Consider the following 12,588-nt stretch of genomic DNA (forward strand, 5'->3'; position numbering starts at 1 on the left):
TTACAGAGAGCTTAGTGCTTATGGAATTTGGTTCTCCTGATTGTTAAAAATTTATTTATAAAAGCTTTATCAGTATTTAATTCACATACCACACAATTCATCCATTTAAAGTATATGATTCAATGGTTTTTACTGTATTTACAGAGTTGATTTTTTTTTTTTTTTGAGTAACCTCTTTTGAGTAATTCTGTTGTTTTTGAATTGGTCTTTTTGGAGAGAACACTAAAGAAAAATCTAAAAGAATTTTTAACCTCATGAACTTTGAACTCAGAGAATCAAATGCTACTTTTCTCCCACCTCATGGCTTCTTTCTTTGTAAATTTTTAATATTACTTTAGAAGAATTCATTCCACCATTGGAAGCCCTCTATGTCTAAAGTCAGTACAGACGTACTTTTATCAGATTGAAGCTACATCTTCACTCTGAAAAGCCTAGTTGGGCTTTACTAATGGAAAATAAACTCTTTGTTTCCCTCAATCTTCCGTACAGACATTTCTGAGCCCAGCTCACTGCAGGCTGATCTTTATGACTTGACATTTGCTCAAGGCAAGTGATACACTAGTGGTAGCACCAACGTGAATTCAGAAAAATCTTTATAAAATATCAATGAACCAAGGTTCAATTTTCACACTGTGTTGCCTGTGTGTGTGTGTGTGATTTGCATACACACATACACACACATTCATTCATTCATAGAATAGCTCATAGGTCTGATTCTGTTATTTTTTTCCTTTTATAAGAGGAGACAATTAAACATGAACACTTATTGTTCCTTCAATTCCTATGCGTCATTCCTTCTCACTCAAGGCTTCCTGCACCTCTTGGAGGGGTGGAGCCCACAAACCTGTGTTTTAAACAAACTTTCCAGGTGACTCTGATGGCCCACCATTGGGAAACCAAGGCTCCTCTGCCACATACTAAAGACGAGATATTCAAAGCAAGCAGTGGATGGCTTCACGGCTGATATTCAGGGAGACCGATGCACCGGAATTAAGTCCCAGACTGCTGTTGTCTGAATGTCTGTATCCTACCAAAATTCATATGTTGAAATCCTAACCCCCAAGGTGATGGTATTAGATGGGGGGGGGGGGTCTTTGGGCACTGGTTAGGACACAAGGGTTGAGCCCTCATGAATGAGATTAGTGCCCTTATAAAAGAGACCACAGAGAGCTCCCTCACCTCTTCCACCATGTGAGGACACAGTGAGAAGGCACCACCTATGAACCAGTAAGAGGGCTCCCATCGGAACCCAACCATGCTGACACCTTGATCTTGGACTTCCTCCAGAACTGTGAGAAATAAGTTTCTGTTGTTTATACGCCGCCCAGCTGTGACAGCAGCCCCAAAAGACTAAGATACTGACTGTTCTAAAGTCTGAGAGCACCCAGATCTGCGTGTATGCTACCAAATGTGTACTCTATGCCACATGCAGGGACTACAGACAAACAAGACTCAGCTCTTGACTCTCTCTGTCCGGTGGGGATCTGGACATGTAAACCAATAAGTTACAACAAAGTATTAAAAGTACAAAAACAAAAATCTGTACGTTACAAGGCTGATTTGGGGACAACTTTACAAAACCATCTTCAGGTTTCCTATATCTCCTCTCTCTTCTGACCAACCCTCCCAATCCCCCACCCAAACGCATACCCCACACATATAATACACACACGCACCGTGTACACACACACACCCATGTACACACACACAACCCATGTACACACATACACACCATGTACACACACACACAGCCCATGTACACACACCCCAGGTACACACACATACCATGTACACACACACACCGTGTACACACGCACCCTGTGTACATACATACACACGTACACACACACACCATATACTCCCCACTCGCACATCACAGAGATAGGGTTGTTAGATTTAACAAATAAAATACAAGGTGCCAGTTGAATTAAAATTTTAGATTAACATATTGAGATATACGAAAAAGAAATTCATTATTTATCTGAAATTCTAATTTAACTGAGGGTCCTATATTTTACTTGGCAATTCTTCACATCTCTCTCTCTCTCTCTCTCTCTCTCAATCTCTCTCTCTCTCTCACACACAAACCCACACATACCCTCTACCCTAGTTCCACACAGGTCTACTATATTGCTGGAAATCCCCACAAGTAAAGAGAGTTCTGAGTTACTATTATTTTACCTTTCTACATTGTTTCCTTGAATTTTTAGAAGACATATCTATTACATTTGAAGTTACAAATCTAAAAATTGTTCAGAAATATGTAAAACATGTATTTCATTCCATTAAGCCATCAGCATTCCTGCAAAGTTGCCCTCTCCTCACCAAGCGGGTGAACTGCTACAGAGAGCACCATGTCTCAGGGAAAGGGGAGAGCTTTGGGAAGGGGAGGAACATGGGTCCAGTGAAAAGGGCAGCTAGGCATGGACACTGGGGAAGGCAACCAGGAGGCATGGAGACTGCTAAAAGCTTTGATTGTTTTTTTAATGGTAAAACCAGTTACATCAGTAGTAGTTACCAGGACTGCTACATTTGGTTGTGCATTAAGTACACTGCAAAAGGGGCTCTGCTTGCCCCTCCAAATATCCAGAGGGCATCTTTTACTAAAGTATATGAAGGCTACATAAAGGCTAACAACTGCCTCCCATGAGTCGGCACTTAGGAAAAACTGTTACGTGCTAGCTAGTGTGCTAATTGGCTTAAGATTCATGACTCCCTGTGGAGATCTCCCTGTTACAGAAGGAAGAGGACTCCAGGAAATTCGGAGCACCAGTGGGTAACATGGGCACTTCTCCAGTTCATACATTGGAAGCTGTCACCCCTTCTTCAGCCTGGCCCCTTCCCGTCGGACTCCTAAGAGAGGTGAAGGATTGCATTTGCCAAAGATGGCGTGTACTCTGACTCTCCAACCTGGAAACCAGGCAGGACTGCAGGTGCTTCAACCAACAGAGTAAAACGGAGTTGCTGCTGATGGATTTGGAGGCTGCGTCATAGCAGGTGAGGCAGCTTCTGCCTCAGGTCTAATGACCCCGAAGCTGCTACGCTGTCAGGAAGCCACGCCAGGTCCAGAACCTGAATCATCCTCATCCAGATACCACAAATGTGCAGGAATGAACCTTTGGGAGAGGCCAGCCCCCTGCAGCTGCATCACCACCAGACTCTGAGTCTTCCCAACTGAGACCCTGACATCCTGGAACACCGATGTGCCACATAGGAGGGACTATACCTTGTCTGCTTTCCTGACCCACAGAATCCATGGGCATAAATCACTGTGTTACAGCAACTCGTACACAGTCGTAGTGCCTAGAACAAGGGAACAGAACGCCACGTGACCTATGAACCTGGTGAGAGCCAACAAACTCTATCAAAGTCTGGAGAACAGAGTGGTGTAAGCCAGGCCAAGAGCATTGTCCTGACATCGCCAGACTTGGGCTGCTTCCCTCTCTGGTCTAAACCGTACTTCAAGCCCATTTGACCACACCAAGACAGAAATTGTGGGACATCAAGAGTCAGCAAGCAGCAAAATCGCTTTTCTCTCTCATCGTTGCCTGCTGGAAGCCCTGCTAAGCTATATCCAGGCTTTCCCTGCTCCTCTGGGAAAGTTTGGTTCCCTTGCTAGCTGAACATCACTGGTCTCCAGGGCGTGCAGAGCCCACGCAGCAATGAGGCGGGACAGAAAATCTTTCAGGTACAATTGGGCTCCAAGGAGAAGGGTCCTCTGATGCCTTTTAGTGTTTTTCCCTGGGAAGAAATTGTGAGGCTGTGGTGCCATCCAATCACTACTCTCTTGGGCCTTTTTTGGGATATAAAGCACAAGCTTCTCCCTAATATGCATGAGAACACGCCGAAGAGTAGGCATAACAAGCAAGTGTGATTTTTAAACCGACACGTGCTCAGTAGAGGGCTTGCAAACATTAAGAATTCTCTTATTTTGTGCAGATAGATATGCAGCCAATCTCTGGGAAAAGACACAGAAAGCTTAGGAGACCCCAACAAAAGATTGTTAGAAACTAGCTACGGTTCATTAATTCCATCAATCATGTGTGAAATGAAGACATCATTACATAGTGTCGTCAGGGGTCTCAAGGCCTAGGTAAGGGATTTTTCTGAGGGGCTCCCATGACGTTAACATACAGTTTAATTAAGCACCTGCAATGATTTAATAAGGCCCAAGAGAATGTCCCAAATCGCCTCTGTATCTTCATGGGACTCACAATTTAAGCCACTCATTGTTGCCAACAAGTAGAATAGCCAGACTCCACAAAAAGGCTTTGGATCAATTGATGAGATTGTGCAGTGCTACTTAGGAACAAAAATAATGGCTCTCAATTTTCATAATTACATGAACAAGGTTAACAAAGACCCACCCCTCCACCTGGAGCCTCTGCTGGTGATAAACCATGAACCTGATGGTCCTGGTAGCATGTTTCAGAGACTGCTTCAGCCAACTTTCCTTATATTATGTACTAACAGTCTGCCTAGAAGGGGCAGCATTAACCCAGGGTCTCTTGTAGAAGATGAGATACAAGGTACTTCCAACTCTCCAAGAAGTGACATGATGTAGTGGCCCAAGCACTGACCTCAGACAAGTTTGAATCCCAGCCTAACCACCATCCTACAAAACCTTGAGAAAGTCATGCTAACCTCTTTGGGACTCATTTCTCACAATCTGTAAAATGAGGAGTTTGGACCAGGGTGGTACTTCCCAGAATGTGTTTCTTGGAATACTAGTCTTGCAAGATGTTTCATACATTTCATATATTTAAAAAAAAAAAATAGGAATGATCCTGTGATCAGACATGTTTGGAACATGCTGCATGTTGCATCACCCTGTTGGTGAATCACAAGATGCATTGATACACAAGAGCTCTGAGAAGTCCTACATTAAAGAAACTTATTTCACGTTGGTTAACCCAGCACGTGGCTGACCATGAAACTGTTCTAACCTATAACTCCTATTAACACTTGGAGAATGGTTCCCTGGAACTCATTTTGGGGAACACTGGGCTATGTTCCTTTATTCACTCACTCATGAGTCTCCCAAGTTCCAGAAATCTTTCATTCTACCTCAGTCAGTTTGCTTGTTTGAGTGGGATGCTGGGCAGGTGGTTTACAAGAAAGCCATTGGAATCAGAACCAGATCTGAGACAGCACATGCTTTCTGCCAAATTTGGGTGAGGAACAGCCCTAGGTCTCATCAGTAGGACTCTGGCTGTAAAATATTAAATAAGTGAGTTTTCCAGGACAAAAAAAAAGCCTATGGAATTGCTGAGAAATACGTTCCCCATCACGTTGAGGGATCCCATTATTCTCCGTGATGCTACTACGACAATTTAGCCACTGCCGGGGTGACTGGGATAAACCATTCCTCTTTAATGACCCCCAAAATAGCAAGAATGGTCCCCTCTTTCACAGAAGTAAACAGCTCTGAACAATTTTCTACCACTATTCTGAGAAATGAGTATTTATCTTCCTCCATTTCAGATAAAATACCTGTCCCTAACCCAAGGACAGCAACTAGGTTTCTGACCCATTCTCTCCCCTCCTAGGACTGCTGAGGAGAGAAGGACTCTAAGGCCATGTCTGAAATCATAGGGTAAGAGTTCTGTGATAGATTAATGATGTCTGCAAGGGATGGGGGAGCAAAGACATATGCCATGGATTTGCTATCTTGGCTCTAAACTAAAGTGAGATGGAAGCCACTATTCCAAAACAACAGGATTGTTACAAAAATCGCCACAAAAATCAGTCTTAAATTAGCAGGGGAAATGTAAACAACTGCTTGGGGGGTTTTTTGTTTGTGTGTTTTTAATATTGTTCTTTTTACACCACCAGCACTCGAGGAAAAAAAAAATGTGCAAAATGAGTCCATTTTATTACACTCCCAGATCCTACTACTGATTCTAGGGGGATTTGAGTTAATCAACCTCGGAGATGGAAGACTGAGTTGTAGTTTCTACAATCCCATTCTATTTCATTATAGATAATATGTACTCGCCAAAAGTAACTTCATTATTCTTCTGACATCTTCTATCTAATTCAGGAATGGGCAATGCCAGCCGTGAGATGTGTGTGCTGCATGCCAATATATTCAGAAGCTGGGCAAACCCCTGAGTGCTGGTTGTGCATGAAGAAGGGTCCGTGCTCGGTCCCTCTGGGTCTCCACACAGCCCCGGCGGCTCTGTGACGAGATTCACGTGCGCATCTTTGACACAGCTACTAAGACTCCTCAGTCACTACCCTGTAGTGAAGAGGGCAGGAATAACAAAGCTGCTCTGGACCCTGCTCTGTTTTAGGAGCACCTGGGGAGCGCCTGCAGGTCAAGCACAGCCTAGAGTTGCTGACCTCAGCCCCTGAGCACTCAGTCTCCAAACTGAGCAGGGAAGCCGTCCACGCTTTAGGCAAGGAACTTCAAGAGGCCTGGATGCTAGGTGAGTGCTCTCCAGCAACCCTTTCTGTGACGATGGAAATGATCTATAATCTGCCTGTCCAATAAACTACCCCATGTGTCTAAGGAGCACTCATCATGTGGCTGATGCCACTGAGAAACATATTTTAATATATTAAAATTTATTAATATAAGTTTAAATAGCCACTATGTGAGTTTGGTCGAGTGACTTAATTTCTCCAGCCCTCAGTTTTACAGACCTCCCAAATCCATCCACTTTCTTCTTGCCATCTCTCTGCTAGCCCTCTCATCCCCTAATGCAAGCTATTCTGGCTGTTTCTACCCAGGATAAACACCGTGGCCTCCTAATTAATTATCCTTGCTGACTGCGGATGGTGAGCCTAATGAAAATAAAAATTGAACTAAAAAAAATCTGTCAACGGCTTCTCAGTGCTCTCCAGATGAAGGACACAATCACAAAATTGGTCAGCTGATAAGGCCCTGTGTGGTTTGCTCTCTCCTACTTTCCCAGCCTAAACTCTCATTGTGAGGCCCTTGCCCTCTGGGCTCTGGCCAATCTGACCTGTCCTTGTCCCTTGAAGCTCTACGCTCCCTCCTGCCCCAGGGCCTTTGCATGTTCTTCCTTTCCTATTCCTTGCCCTCCTTCATCCTCTCCTCTCTCTCTACCATATTCGCTCTTGTACATCCTTTAAAACTCAGCTCAAGCATTACTTCTCCAAGGAAACCTCCAGTTTGGGTCCCAATCCCTTGCTGTTAAGGTGTCTTAGGATTGTAATCCACACCTTCAGAGCACCAACATCATCTTTCCAACTTCAAGTTCATTGTTCTCACAACAAGGGAGAGCACAGCCTTGTCAAAACTGCAGTAACATCTCAGAGTGGGGAGACACAGCTGGAATATTTAGGAAATTTGGGGGAACTGGTTTAAGGCGGCTCTTTTGTGTGTGTGTGTGTGTGTGTGTGTGTGTGAGCACTTTTTTTTTAAATTGGAGTAAGATTGTTTTACAATGTTGTGTTAGTTTCTGCTGTACAATGAAGTGAATCAGCTATATGTACACCAATATTCCCCTCCCTCTTGGGCCTCCCCCATCCCACCCATCTAGGTCGTCACAGAGCAACGAGCTGAGCTCCCAGTGCTATACCGCAGGTTGCCACTACCTAATGCAAGGTCTGATGGGTCATGGGCAAAGTTCATAACAATCATTTAGGATTGGCAGACACAGCCAGGCAAGGGTTTTGACACAGTCTTGAAATGTCATTTGATGAGTCTACTTAAGAAACTTATTGCCCTGAGAAAGAGACATTTACCGTAGTGAGAGCTACTTGGGAGGTCTCAATTTGGATAAACAGATTTTCTCAAACAGCACAGCTATTTGTAGCTTCAACTTTCTGAACCGGTTAAGTCCCATTAATGCAAACAGTCAGTAGTAAAGTGTGTCAATGAAGACCTTGAGCTGGGTGCTGTGCATGGCTCTGCTTCTCAGCTCCTATGGGAATTTCTAAGTATGCATTTGGGTGCTTATTCGATTAATGTTTCTCTGTCCCTCTCGACTGCAACCCCATGAAAACAGGGACTATATCTGCTTCTCAAATCACCATTGGTTCCTAACACTTAATCTTGCAAATGCCTAGCAGTAAATATTTGTTTAACAGATAAATAAACAAACAGAAGGAAGGAATGGACCAGTGAGATTTTGCATGGGGTGAGGATATTAAGAGAAAAATGCCAAGAGGAGGAAGAGGTGGTTATCTGGAGGGAAGGAGAGCAGCACAAAATGGAGATCACGCCGCTTGATTAACAAACATGTTTCTGGCTCCAGAGATCCCCTCAAGACCCAGCGTGGTTCTGTCTCTGTCTTCAGTACCTATAACTGACTATCTCTGTCCTTTGTTCTTGCTTCCCAGCAACCTATGGCACCCTCTTCCCATCAAACCCTTCCTCTATCAAAAACTCAGATCAACTGCACACCATCAATCTCTGCAAATTAAACTCATAGGGCCTTTCTTCCAGAAGCTTCTTCATCATCAGTTTTGTTTCTTGTGGAATCAAAAACTTGTCCCCTCCTAAAGGGAACTCAGGTCACCTTTTCCTCAGCCTCAGGTAAACAGAGGGTCATTCCACAAACCTTCGCTGAACCTACTCTGTGTGCAGGCACTTCTTGGGCAAACCTGAGACAGAAAAGTGGGCTGACAATACTTCTGACCATCTGCAGAGATCTCTGCTGACAGGGTCCACCCTGTGAGAATCCCTGCAGGCAGTGTCCTGGTTCCTTCCTGTGCCCATGCCCTTAGGAGCCGAGCTGGCAGACTGTACTTAGGATTCCTCTGTGACGAGGACTCCCTCCTTGATCAACCTTTACTCAGGGTCCTCTGAGCCCTCTTATCAACTAGGCCTTGACCTTGACCTTCCACATCCTTGGCCAGCTGACCCCAGTTTTAGCAAAGAATACTATGTCCGTTTAGCAAGAATCTCCCTACCCTTGCTATTAATTAATTTTCTCTTAGTTATTTTCCATCCACTGACCTCCCTCACTCTGCTCATTGGCTCTGAATTCCTAGCTCCTTTCTATACTGGAGTCTCTCTCCCCCAATTGCAGTAACTCAAATAAACTCTGCCTTGCCATTCTTAACAAACATCCAGTGCAAAAGTTTTCTTTTACGTGTGAGTTTACAGAGAGACTCCCATGAGCAGGGGATTGTCGCTTATGTCCACACATTAGCATCCTGCCACATTCCAGCTTACAGGAGTCCTGGACCAGGACTCTCTTCTAATTGTAAACGACAGAAGTCAAACTCAAACAAGCTTAAGCAAAGGAGGAGTGTGCTGGTTCCCATTTCTAGGAAGTCCATGGCAGGACTAGATATGGGGCTCAAAGTTTGTCCTGAAGAGAATGTTTTCCTCCACCTCCCTGGCTCTGCTTTCCCTTTGCTGACTTCATTCTCAGGCAAGCTCAAGGCTCACTTGATCCTCTGTAGCCTCACAAGAAGGGAAATTTCCTCTCTCATCTAGTATCCATCTAAATCCCTCCAGCCCTGGTCCGGGAAGATGCCACATGCCGCGGAGCACCTAGCCCCGTGCACCACAACTCCTGAGCCTGCGCCCTAGAGCCCATGCTCTGCAACAAGAGAAGCCACTGCAATGAGAAGCCCCCGCACCGCAGCGAAGAGTAGCCCCCCCTCACCGCAACTAGAGAAAGCCCACGCACGCAGCAACAAACACCCAGTGAAGACAAAAATAAATAAATTAATTTTTTTTAAAATAAATAAATAAATCCCTCCAAAAACACTCTGAGTAGCCCTGTCCAGGTCATACATCAAGCCATGGACCACTCCCTGGTTCTCAGACCAACCTGAGACCCATTTCCACCCTGATGCAGAGATGATCAGGCACCCTTGGTTGGCAGCCCCACCTAAATCACAGAGAGTGGGGAAGAGGCGGTACTCAAAGAGGGTGATGAGGAACAGACCAAAGAGTAGCGCACATCCACTACTCTAGTTCTATTACAAGTATGGTCCATGGACCAGGCATCACCCAGGAGCTCCTCAGAGGCTCCTAGGCCCCATCCCAGATGTGCTCATTCAAAATCTCTAGGAGTGGGGCCCAGCAATCTGTGTTTTAACAAGCCTTCCAGGTGATTCTGATGCATGCATTCTGAACCACTGCACTTTTCTACCCACTTGGTCAGAAGTCACAAACTGGGACTTCCCTGGCGGCACAGTGGTTAAGAATCCACCTGCCAATGCAGGGGACACGGGTTGGAGCCCTGGTCCGGGAAGATCCCACATGCCGCGGAGCAACTAAGCCCGTGTGCCACAACTACTGAGCCTGTGCTCTACAGCCCACGAGCCACAATTACTGAGCCCGCGTGCCACAACTACTGAAGCCCACACGCCTAGAGCCCGTGCTCCACAACAAGAGAAGCTACCGCAATGAGAAGTCCGTGCACCACAACGAAGAGTAGTCCCCCTTGCCGCAACTAGAGAAACCCCATGAGCGGCAACAAGGACCCAACACAGCCAAAAATACATAAATTAACTAATAAAAAAAAAAAAAAGAAGTCACAAACTGAAGAGCAGTAGATGTCCAATGAGCTGACAGTCTTGGAAACAAAGAATCTTGAAACAAGGATTATCTGGCACTCACAAAGGCTTTCCCATCACTTATTAATCTCTAAATGGGCCCTACTACATGTCAGGTGCCAAGCTACAGTCTGCATATCCAGAAACAAATACAAAGCCTTCTTAATCAAACAGAAAGAAAGATTTTCAGTCTGGAATAAGCTTTATAGATGTATGATCATACTCTATTTGTGTGATTATAAAATGATACAAGCCTTCCAGAGGGCAATCAAGCAATATATACCCCAAATCATAAACATATTTGTGTCCTAATAATTCCACTTCTAGAAAAAAAATCCTAGGAAGTGAACAGTGATGTGGATCAAAGGTTATATATAACTCTTGGTAGCATCATTCACCATAGAAAATAATGAAGGCAATCAGAATAACCAGTAATAGGAGAATGGCTAAATGAAATATGATGCATTTATGAAAAACCATGTTCATGACTAGTTTTTAATGGCTGCGGAAAATAATTACCATAGAATACTAAGTTTCACAGAAGCACAACACAGGCTCTGCCTCAGTTTCCACCTCCCAGGACTTTTGTATTAGTTAGATACTGCTGTGTAACAAATTACCCACAAACTTAGCATTTTAAAACACTTTAAAACTTTTTATTATATTACAGTTTGTGTGTGTCAGGAATTTGGGAGAGGCTTAATGGGGTTCTCTGGCCCTGGTTCCCTTACAAGGCTGTAGTCATCTTAAGACTCAGCTAGAGAAGAACCAGCTTCCAAGCTCACCCTAGTGGTTGTTGGCAGGATGCAGCTCCTCATGAGCTGTTAGCCAGTGGCCTTCTTCAGTTTCTCATCACACAGGGCAGTGCACACCAGAGCAAGCAAGTGAGAAGGCAAGAAAGACTGCCAGCAAGACAGAAGTCACAGTCATTGATAACCTAAACTTGGAAGGGACAACCACCATTTCTGCCATATTCCATTCAATCAAAGCACCTGCTTACAGGTGCCCACCCTGCAAAAGGCCCTGCAGGCAATGTCACAGTTCCTCACTGTGCTTGGTGATTCGCCCACTGGGCTCAGGAGCTGCGCTAGCAGATTACACCAAGGAGCCCTGTGAGCTTACAGAGAGACGCCTACGTCCAGCCCACGCACACGGGGCGGGAACTACACAGCGTCGTGAATACCAGCAGACGGGGACCGCTAGGGGCCGCTAGGGAAGTGGCCGGCTTCGCCTCTGACAGCTAGAGGGCTGCAGCCAGAAGCTCACTCGCCCTTTCCCTTCACCCTCAGCAATGCCAAGGGAACAGAGATTTTGAGGATCTGATGGTTTCCACTGAGCCAGACACCAGTGAGAACACGAAGAAGCAGATGCAGACAGTGAAGAAAGAATTAAACATTTAGAAAGATCACTTGTGGAAACACCAAGACTGAAGATGACAAATATTAGGGAAGTACCGATTAAGTAGCCAGAGGAGACTCAGGTCTCTACCTTGAGGTTATCCCCAGAACCAAGCCTCAGCCAAGACCAGGAGGGACTTTTTAAACTTCTGAAAATAAACCAAACAGGTACTCAGCAAGGTGATAGCAGGAGGCTCTGTGGCAGCCCCACCCAGCTCTCCCTTCCCGGGAGGGGCACCCATTCCTACCCCCCTCCGCACCCGCAAAGCACCATCGAGAGCGTTGGCCACTAGAGATGCACAGCTGGCCCTTCTTCAGAGAACTGCCCTCAGGTGGCAGCAGAATTAAATTAGCTAATATAGGGAGGCACTCAGAACCGAGCCTAGATCATGAATACTTAATGCTTAGAAAATCGCCAAGAGAGCGGAATGGTTCTTGGAGGCAAACAAAATCATATTATTTTTATACATAAAGCACAGGTACACAGATAGCACATAAACAGGTATCCAGCCTACCTGCGGTACTAAAGTTTCATTGTGGGCGGCTGGAGAGGATCAGAAAAAAAAAGTCTGAGAGGCTCCTTGGGGGGGGGGGCAATAACGCAAAAAAAAAAGTTGAGAAATGCTGCCCTAGATGGATGTTAACTATGGTAATGGTGGTGGCAGAGCCCCAAGGGCTCCAAATGGCCTCTTTCTGTTACTCG

Source organism: Balaenoptera borealis (genome assembly GCF_965194805.1).
Source record: "Balaenoptera borealis genome assembly, chromosome: 12".
NCBI classification, from domain to species: domain Eukaryota; kingdom Metazoa; phylum Chordata; class Mammalia; order Artiodactyla; family Balaenopteridae; genus Balaenoptera; species Balaenoptera borealis.